Consider the following 9044-nt stretch of genomic DNA (forward strand, 5'->3'; position numbering starts at 1 on the left):
TAGTTCCATAGACACTGAAATCCCACAGCTTCCGGCCTACACCATTCTAGGTCTCCCGAATGCACTCACTTTCCCTCTGAAATCCAGTAGGGGGCGCCAAATGGGACTTTGCGACACAGTCTGCCTCCCAGCACGTACTTTCCTTCTGGGGGACAGACACAAGGCCCACCCACACGGGCTGGCTGCACAGACTTTGGTTCACACTAGGGATGGAACGTATCCAAGCTACACTTACACAAACTACAGCAACATTCCACACGGTATGGAAGCCACTGCTTACACTTCTCTCTCAACAGTTCAATGAAAATACGCGCCTTAGATACCTCAGTCTATTGCGCCTGACAGACACAAATGATGATACCATAGAGCCCAAGAAGAACGCACCATGAAGCGTCGTACTTGAAACATCCTATACTCATAAGGTTCGGCACACTGGTTGGGGAGGGGGGAAGTTTTGGGGTTGGGTGGGGGGTTTGTTCTTCCTGTTTTTGCTAGCTAAGCTTCACTGAAGATTATTGCTCGATGCAACAACTCATTGGATTGATACAATTAGAGAACGACTATGGGATCCTACAAACTGTGTGAGTTATTTGTTGTATCATACGAAGTGGATCGTCCAGCATGTTCGCCACTTTTTTTTTGTGGCCGCAATATTGCATTGTATTATCTGTGCTTTTTTCTTTCCCTGAATCCAATAAAACAAATTTAAACATAAAAAATTCAACATTCCCTTCCACCTCCAAGCAGATGATACCCAGATCTATCTGGAAACCTCCTCCACTGAAGACATTCAGAGACTGAACGGCACTCTAAGAGAAGTCCAACACTGGCTATCACGCAACCACCTAAAACTCAATCAAGACAAGACAGAAATCCTACTAATCTCCAACGATGAGAAGAACCCTCAAATGACAGAATGGCTAAAAGGGATTGATGCGCTCAACTACAAACCCACCTTAGCCGACTCTGCAACATCGCTGGGAATCACCCTGGAACCTAAATTAGACATGAGCAAACACATCAAGAACACTGCAAAGAATGCCTTCCTCAACCTTAAACTACTCAACAAAATAAAACCCTTCAGCCCTCTGAATGAACTCAAACAAGCTACTCGTGCACTTGTGCTGTCCAGACTAGACTACGGGATTGCAACCCTCACAAGATTAGCCAAATCTCACCTAGGTCCCCTAAGATCAACTCTGAACGCAGCAGCCAGAAAGGTCACAGGAGTAAAGAAATACGAACACATCTCCCCTGCACTCATAGAGCTAAAATGGCTCCCCATCGAAATGCGTACAAATTTCAGAATTGCATGCCTCACGCACAAAGCGCTGCACACAGGGAAACCCGCCTACCTGGCTGCCAAACTCCAGAAAGTTGCTTAGACAAGAAGCCTGAGAAGAACCAACACCCTACTCCTTATCCCTCCGAGAACTCGCAAACAAAAAAACACATTCGATCCTTTGCAGGAAAGGTACCCAAAATCTGGAACTCCATACCAGTCCATATCAGGACTATTCTCTCCTACTTGCAATTCAAAAGGCAGCTCAAATACTTCCTCCTCAACCGATCTCTCCCAAATGGATAGATACAACCTAACCACCGAAGCCTGCCCACAGCAGCACACGGACACTTTGACATTAAGACCTCCAGCTCACTCTCCTCATGGCTCTCCTATATCCCCCCTCCCTGGTCTAATCTCGCCACGAGTCATTGTGCTCTTGTTGACGACAAGTCTTTGTACATACTATTGTGTTAACATACCCTACTAGTGACACTGTGCTCTCTACGATGATATTATGTGATGCGTCTTGAGTCATTGTACATACGATTATGTTTATGTATCTTTGGAGTGATCCTGATGTAAAGAGCTCTGATACTTTCGGGTCTGGCTAGCGCTATATAAAACTCTAAAATAAAATAAAATAAATACATAGATACATAAGAAGTGAACTGTAATTTTCCTTTTATATATGATTTATATGTCTATCATCATATGGAAACCCTGTGTTGATGTTCACAAACTCAATAAAATATGTTTTTTTTAAAAAAACAAGAAAAACAAGCAAAGGTTTTGTTCAAATGTTTTTGAACTACCCTTTGGAGGTGTTGGGTAATGTTCCCATTGAGTGTAATTATAAACAGCGCATGTGACACTAGCTTTGTGTAAGAAATGGTGGCAATATTGTTTTTAATACAGCAGGACTCCATAATTTGATGTACCATTATACAATTCATCATTAGAAAATGCAGCTGATTGCTCTAGAATAACCGTGGGCAGAGAACTCCACTCTGCTTGTGGAGTGTGTGGAGTTTTGCCTCGTCCGCGTTCCACAGAGAATGTTGAGTAGGTAAAACTCTGCACACTCTGCAGCAGAGCGGAGTTGGCTCGCCGTTCGCCTCTGTTTCTTGGGAATAATGTGCATGCGTGGGCGTGCGAGCATGGGCAGTTTTCTTAAGCAGTATTATAATGGCGCGAAGAGGAGGAGGGCAGCCCGGGGATGCCACAGTTAAGAAGTAAGTGATTTTTAATTGTTTTAAATTAGTGTTGAGGTATATCTTAATAGGAAGGTGGAGGCGGGCAGCGTAACAGAGCAAATCGGAGTTCCATGGAACTTGTTGCAAACTCTGTGGCACTCCGCTTAGCACCACTATGCACACTACACCCAAGGTTACTAGAGATCTGCAAGCAAATTATGCACAGTTTCAATGTCCCAATCATCAGATAAAGTACTAGAAATTATGATATCATTTAAGGAAATTTTAAACAAATATGGAATTTTCAATAGGTCATTCGTACCGTATACAACGTATGATACCCTGCCACAAACTATTCCTTCCGGAACTGATGTAATCATCCCCAGGGACAGGCCTTTTAGTTCACGGTGCGATGATGTATGTGGTTTCAGTACCAAGTTCACAAGTATTACTGCAGAGCTTTCTGGGAGATAGTGTCCGCCCAGGAGCAGGAAAAAGACAGTCACCAAAGCAATCCAGAGGACCAGAAACAGTAAAGTCACATGAAAAACAGGTAACCAGGTATAGGTTCAGGCACACAACTTAGATGTGAAGGCAAAGTAATATGAAATATAATTACTGAGTGCTCCTAAGGGAGAGGAATAGGTTACCACTCTATCCCACAAAACCCAAAATAAATTCTGGGTACATCAATATTCACAAAGAAATTCTCCCTGAGCTCTACAAAAGTATACATTAAACATTACAATTGTTCAAGTAACACAGAAATTATGTATAAGTGCAGAAGCAGTCCAAGTAATCTTTTCTTCTGTTTTTTAAAGTTTAAGTAACCTGGAAAATTAATAAACATCAATCTTAGTTGTATACCAATCAATGCTCGAAGACGGACAGAATCCAAGACCTTTTTTAATAGTGAAATCATACTATCCGACAGTTCAAATGATGAAAGATTGATAATTTCTATCTCATTAATCAAGTCATTCATTTCTTCCAAGAACGAGTCCTCATCCCTGGTCTTGTTTTTTCTTCTTCCTTTCCCTCTTGTTCCTCTCCTTGTCTTTCTCCTCCTGTATCTCTGAATCTCCCACCTGTTTCTCCATTCCGCATCCTGAACCGATGGACCTTGGAGCAGTGCACATTTTTCAGAAAAATGTGCTGCCAGGCTTTTGGCTTCACATAACAACTCATTGCCCAGAAACAGGATAATGAGGTGGGCAATTTTCGATTTTTTTAAAATTACATTTCTAACCCAGCTTGGCGAACCCAAGGGTTATGTGGTTCACTGTAGCCAAATGTTCCATTAGCTCATAACCTGTCAGATAAATATCATCTACATAGGACAATGCTTCCTCATCTAAAGTTTAAAGTAACTCAATTACCCTGGTTGAAAACAGCCCAGGGCTGTTCTTATACCATTGAGGTAAATGACAAAATTGATGCTGTGAACCTAGCACTGAAAATGCGGTAAAATATCTGCTTTCAAGCGCTATATTCTTGCAGAAAAATCTATTTGAAATATCTAGGGTTATTTTATATTTATTCTGCACAGTGTTATTCTTAGCATGGCACTATGTGCATTTTGTAATGCAAATATGCGTGTGGAAGTGTTCAAATGTCTGTAGTCTAAGACGAGACAATATGAATTGTCTGGTTTCAATACAAGGAATTATTCACAGGTGAAGTGCAATTTTCTATCCACCCTGATACTCAAGTTGTTCTAGGATTTCCCTAACTTGCATTTTTGCTTCATGTTGTATTGAGTATTGTTTCTGCGGCTGAGGAACTGGTTTTAATGGTATTTCGTGATAAGGAGACTCATCTTCCCACCCAACATGATAGTGGTAAAATGCAGGAGCCAGCGCTAATGCCCACTCCTGCACGTATGATTGTTTAACAGATTTTGGAACGAGGTTGGAGAAGGCTTGTAAAATAACCTTTCCTCCCAGTGGGCATTCCATTACGAACTCGGGAGGCCAATTCTTTTCAGGCAAAAGAAAGTCATGACCATGTATCATGTTCTCCTAAAAGAGAGCCTTGATCTTCCTGGTTATTGTCCCCTCCATTTGGAGCATTATTTTGTATAAATGGTGTGGGACACTTACCCTTGTATCAGGCGTTTCCACCGTGATATGCTTATTCAGTGTTACTATCACCAGAAAATCCATCAGGTTCCGGCGAGCTATTGCGACTTCTTCCGTGCTGCCCTGCAACGTCACTTCCCACTCCCCATTCAGAAGCATAGTCCTCAGTAGTCTAGGTATGTCTTATTTTAATTCCTGCTACCTTCTTCTTTTTGAATTGAGGTTTTTGAGTCTTTTGTTTGTCCTCTTTCAGGATTTAATCTGAAGTGTGATGCATTTCCCTTTATGGCTTCACATGCTCCTCTGATCTGCGCTCTGACAGTTCACCTCTCTCCGAACCTTTATTGGATGAATCCTGAAAGGAACAAGAGGAATGTGTATCAGTATCCTGATGCCTGTCAGGTTTTTTTAAGTTATCACGGTTTCTCAGATTGTATTTTTTGTCAGTGGATTCCTGCTGAGGGTACCCACCCTGCGATTATGTGCTATTTTGTTTATTTTTTGTTTATTGTCCCATTTCTTCCTGGAAGAATTGGGTGCTTGCTTAGAGTTATCCTTTTCAGAATTACTCTTAACCTGTATTTTCCCAGATCTGGCTCCCAAATTATCTCTGCCTAGCGTAGCATAGGTTTCCTCGATAAGTCTAGGTAATTCCCACTCCTGCTTTGCAGGAGTGAATGCCCTCAGGCATTGGTGTATTGCCAATGCTGCTGCTTCCCCTTTTATTTTACTTAACATAATGGTCGATACCGCAGCAAAATTGCCCATCAGTTTCACCCCTAGTCCAGGGCAGGCCCTGCCCATACTCATTCTACACCTGTTTTAGTATATCAGGTACAACTGCTACTGAAGGGGTACAATGAGTTCTGGTGTAGACTGCAGTGAAAACTGTCCTAAGTGGCACAATCTTCACTAGAGGGGGCCATCCTCATTGACAAGCAAATTGTTAATGTTCTGTGTTTATCCTGTGGTCCAATATGGGGACAAAACACTTCAAGCTGGCTTCTTTTCTGTGCTATCCAGAATGGGGTTTGCATTCATCATTTGAGGGTTGAAACCCGTAGCAGCCAATTGAGGTTGTACAGCGTGACCCATCTGCGCAGCGTTAACTGTCAGTGTTCTCATGATGTACTGTGTAAGATTTCTGTAAATCTTTACTGAATCTTCATATAGTGTTGTTATTTCTGCTGTATTTAAATTAACAAGATTAGAATGTGGTGTATAAGCAGCAAGGACCGGCCAAGTCACTCTTTCTTTACTGAGCGGACCGAGTCCTACACTTTCTACGGTATGGAGGAGGGCGCCTTTAAAACAATTTATATGTTCTTGGTAAGTTAACAGAATGTTTATGTCCACAAATGGGAAATAGTCCTTGGTGTCTCACTTTCAATGTAAATGTGAATCAATTTAGATCGAGCATTCCCAAGCGGGAATTTAACCCAAGACTAGTATACCTCTGTTCTGAATGCTTCATGTGCCTCGACCACGAAGGTAACATCACCACCCATTGCCGGGAAGCCGCAATGTAATAATTTTCAGAGTAATTGCATGTCTGTAATTTTCTGTAACATTTAAGGCAACCACATCCTTTCCACCACCTCCTCCATTTACAGACATTGTGTGAAGAGAGTAGAATTTATGGATATTCATTTATGGAGATAGTGTTTGCACAATATGGGAACATTTTATTCTACAAGCTTGAATAACCTACAGCTGAAAAAGCGGCTATACCTACTCAGCTGAGGCGGATTTTCCTTCCCACCACGTACGTTGTGTAGGTCCCACTAATCTGCAGTACCTGCGTGTTTGTTTGGACAACATGAATTTTGGGCGAGGTGCCTAGGCTGATTCCGGACACCCCCGCAGGATATGTTGGCCTAGAGACCACCTGGCTCACAGTGCCACCCTAAGCCCCCCAAACCTTACCAGGGAGTGAACTGTTTCTGGCAACCACTGAACATGACAACCATGACCCCTCAGGGATTGTAAAAACAGGTCTGAACCTTTCGCTCAGTCACTCGTGCTTACTAGTGCCCAGAGAAATATACAGAATACACAGTGGGACGTTTTCAATATATTTATTTATTGAACCAGTGTTATTCTTGTGAAGAATTCATGTGCTGCGATAATCACTAGACAGAAGGAGATGGAAGTGATTACAAGCACCAAAATAGTAAATAGTAGGTTCAGCTCTACCATGGTGCTAAAACAGTGCATATATTCAGGCATATAAATAAGGCTGCAATAAGGCGCAATCCTCGTATGCAAAATCCTACCAAGTCCAAGACTCAGCAGTAACCACCACACCTAATGGCTCCATCCCCCAGCAGACTTTGACTATCCGGACAACCATCACCTCTGAAGATACCCTCAGGATCAGGAAGAGCATCCACTCCAGAGCCCCCTCGGATCCCTGCCCTCACCACATCTTCAACAGTGCCTGCACCTCCATTGCATACAAGCTCTGCCACACCATCAACTACTCCATCAAGTCCACCACCTTCCCCGAAGATTGGAAACATGCAGAGATCAACCCTCCTCCTGCTCAACCCCCTGCTGAAGAAAACCTCTGCCGACCTGACCCAAGGGACTTCAAGAACTACGTATCCAACTCTCTGCTCCCCTTCCAAGCCAAAGTCATTGAGAAAGCCATCAACGCCCAACTCTGAGAGTTTATCAAAATGAACAACATCCTGGAACTCACCCAATCGGGCTTCAGAAGCAACCACTGCACCCAGACCACTCTCCTCACCACTCAGATGACATTCACACCCTCTTCGACAGAGGCAAAACTGCTGCCCTCATCCTTCTAGACCTCTTGGCCACCTTCGACACCGTCTCCCACCACAACCTCTGCACAAGAATCCACGTCGCCAGCATCCGCAACAAAGTCCTCACATTGATCTGCTTCTTCCTTACCGGCTGAATGCAGAGTCAGACTTCCGCCGCTCAACTCAGAACCAACAGAGATCAGCTGCGGAGTGTCTCAGGGATCCCCCCTGAGCCCCACCCTCTTCAATATCTACATGACTCTGCTTGCAGACATCGCCAGAAGCCACAGACTCACCATCGTCTCCAACGCCGACAACATCCAGCCAATTCTCTCCCTCACAGATGAACCCACAGCCGCCAAGAGCATCCTCCAAAATGGGGTGAAGGCAGTTGCCACCTGGATGAAGGACAACTGCCTCAAGCTTAACTCAGACAAAACAGAAGTCCTAATCCTGGGCTCCTCTCCCTCCACCTGGGATGGATCTTGGTGGCCCGCATCTCTCGGTATCCCCCCACACCCACGGACCACACACAAAACCCCAGCATCATCCTGGACTACTCGCTTTCAATGAACCACCAAATCAACGCTGTTTCGTCCTCCTGCTTCCACACGCTCCACCTCCTTCATAAGATCTTCAAATGGATCCCCACAGAGTCCAGGGAAATGGTCACCAATGCGCTCATCAGCAGCAGACTCGATTACACCAATGCATTCTATGCCTGCGCCACCCAGAAGCTCCCAACAAAACTGCAGACCTCCCAGAATGCCTCCCCAGACTCATCCTGAACATCCCTTGCTGCAAGCACATCACCGGCCACCCGAGAGACCTTCACTGGCTACCTGTCAATAAAAGAATGACCTTCAAGCTCCTCATGCATGCCTACAAATCCCTCCACAACACCAGACCTGCAAACCTCAACCACCGCTGCTCCTTCTACGCTCCCACTAGACATCTCCGCTCTGCCCAACTGGACCTGGCAACCATACCACGGATCCACAAGACCACGGCTGGAGGAAGATCCATCTCCTACATTGCTGTGAATACCTGGAGCCCTCTGCCTCTTCACCTCAGGCAATCACCATCGCTGCCACGATTCAGGAATGACCTCAAGACCTGGCTCTTTGACTGAACCGCAGACCCACCCCCCACACACACTCAGCTCCTTGAGACCCTCACGGGTGAGCAGTTGTGCTTTATAAGATTACTGATTGATTGATTTATTGATTGATATCATACCTGGGCAAAGCTGTGATAGAGAACAGCCAAACATCGAGAGAAGGTATGCTGAGCGATCCATCTCAAGAAACCCGATTCACAGGGTTTCTATGTACTGCTTGTGCTATGTTTTAGCATAGAGCTTGGAAGAAGATCTAGGGTGGTAGGATGATAGAACTTTCCAACCATATTAGAAAAGTTCATGTTATTTTCCCTGACCCTGTCATGCACTACTACATTTATTTTTGCATTCTGTGTGGTTACCGTTCATATTTTATGCACTACCCTTGGGCTTTATAAGTACATATTTTAAATCATACCCCATGCTTCTTAATGCACTTTTTAGTGTGTTATTCACTTATGAAAGAGGGTTTGGAGTTTCGCTTTGTCCCTGATTCACCTAGTGGGAATGATAACGACCAGAAAACACTCCCGGCACAGCACTGCACAGTGGGCAGTATATTTCATGTCACCTCTACGTTCCATGACCCTAAGA

Source organism: Lissotriton vulgaris, chromosome 1_1 (assembly GCF_964263255.1).
Source record: "Lissotriton vulgaris chromosome 1_1, aLisVul1.2, whole genome shotgun sequence".
In the NCBI taxonomy this organism is placed as follows: Eukaryota; Metazoa; Chordata; class Amphibia; order Caudata; family Salamandridae; genus Lissotriton; species Lissotriton vulgaris.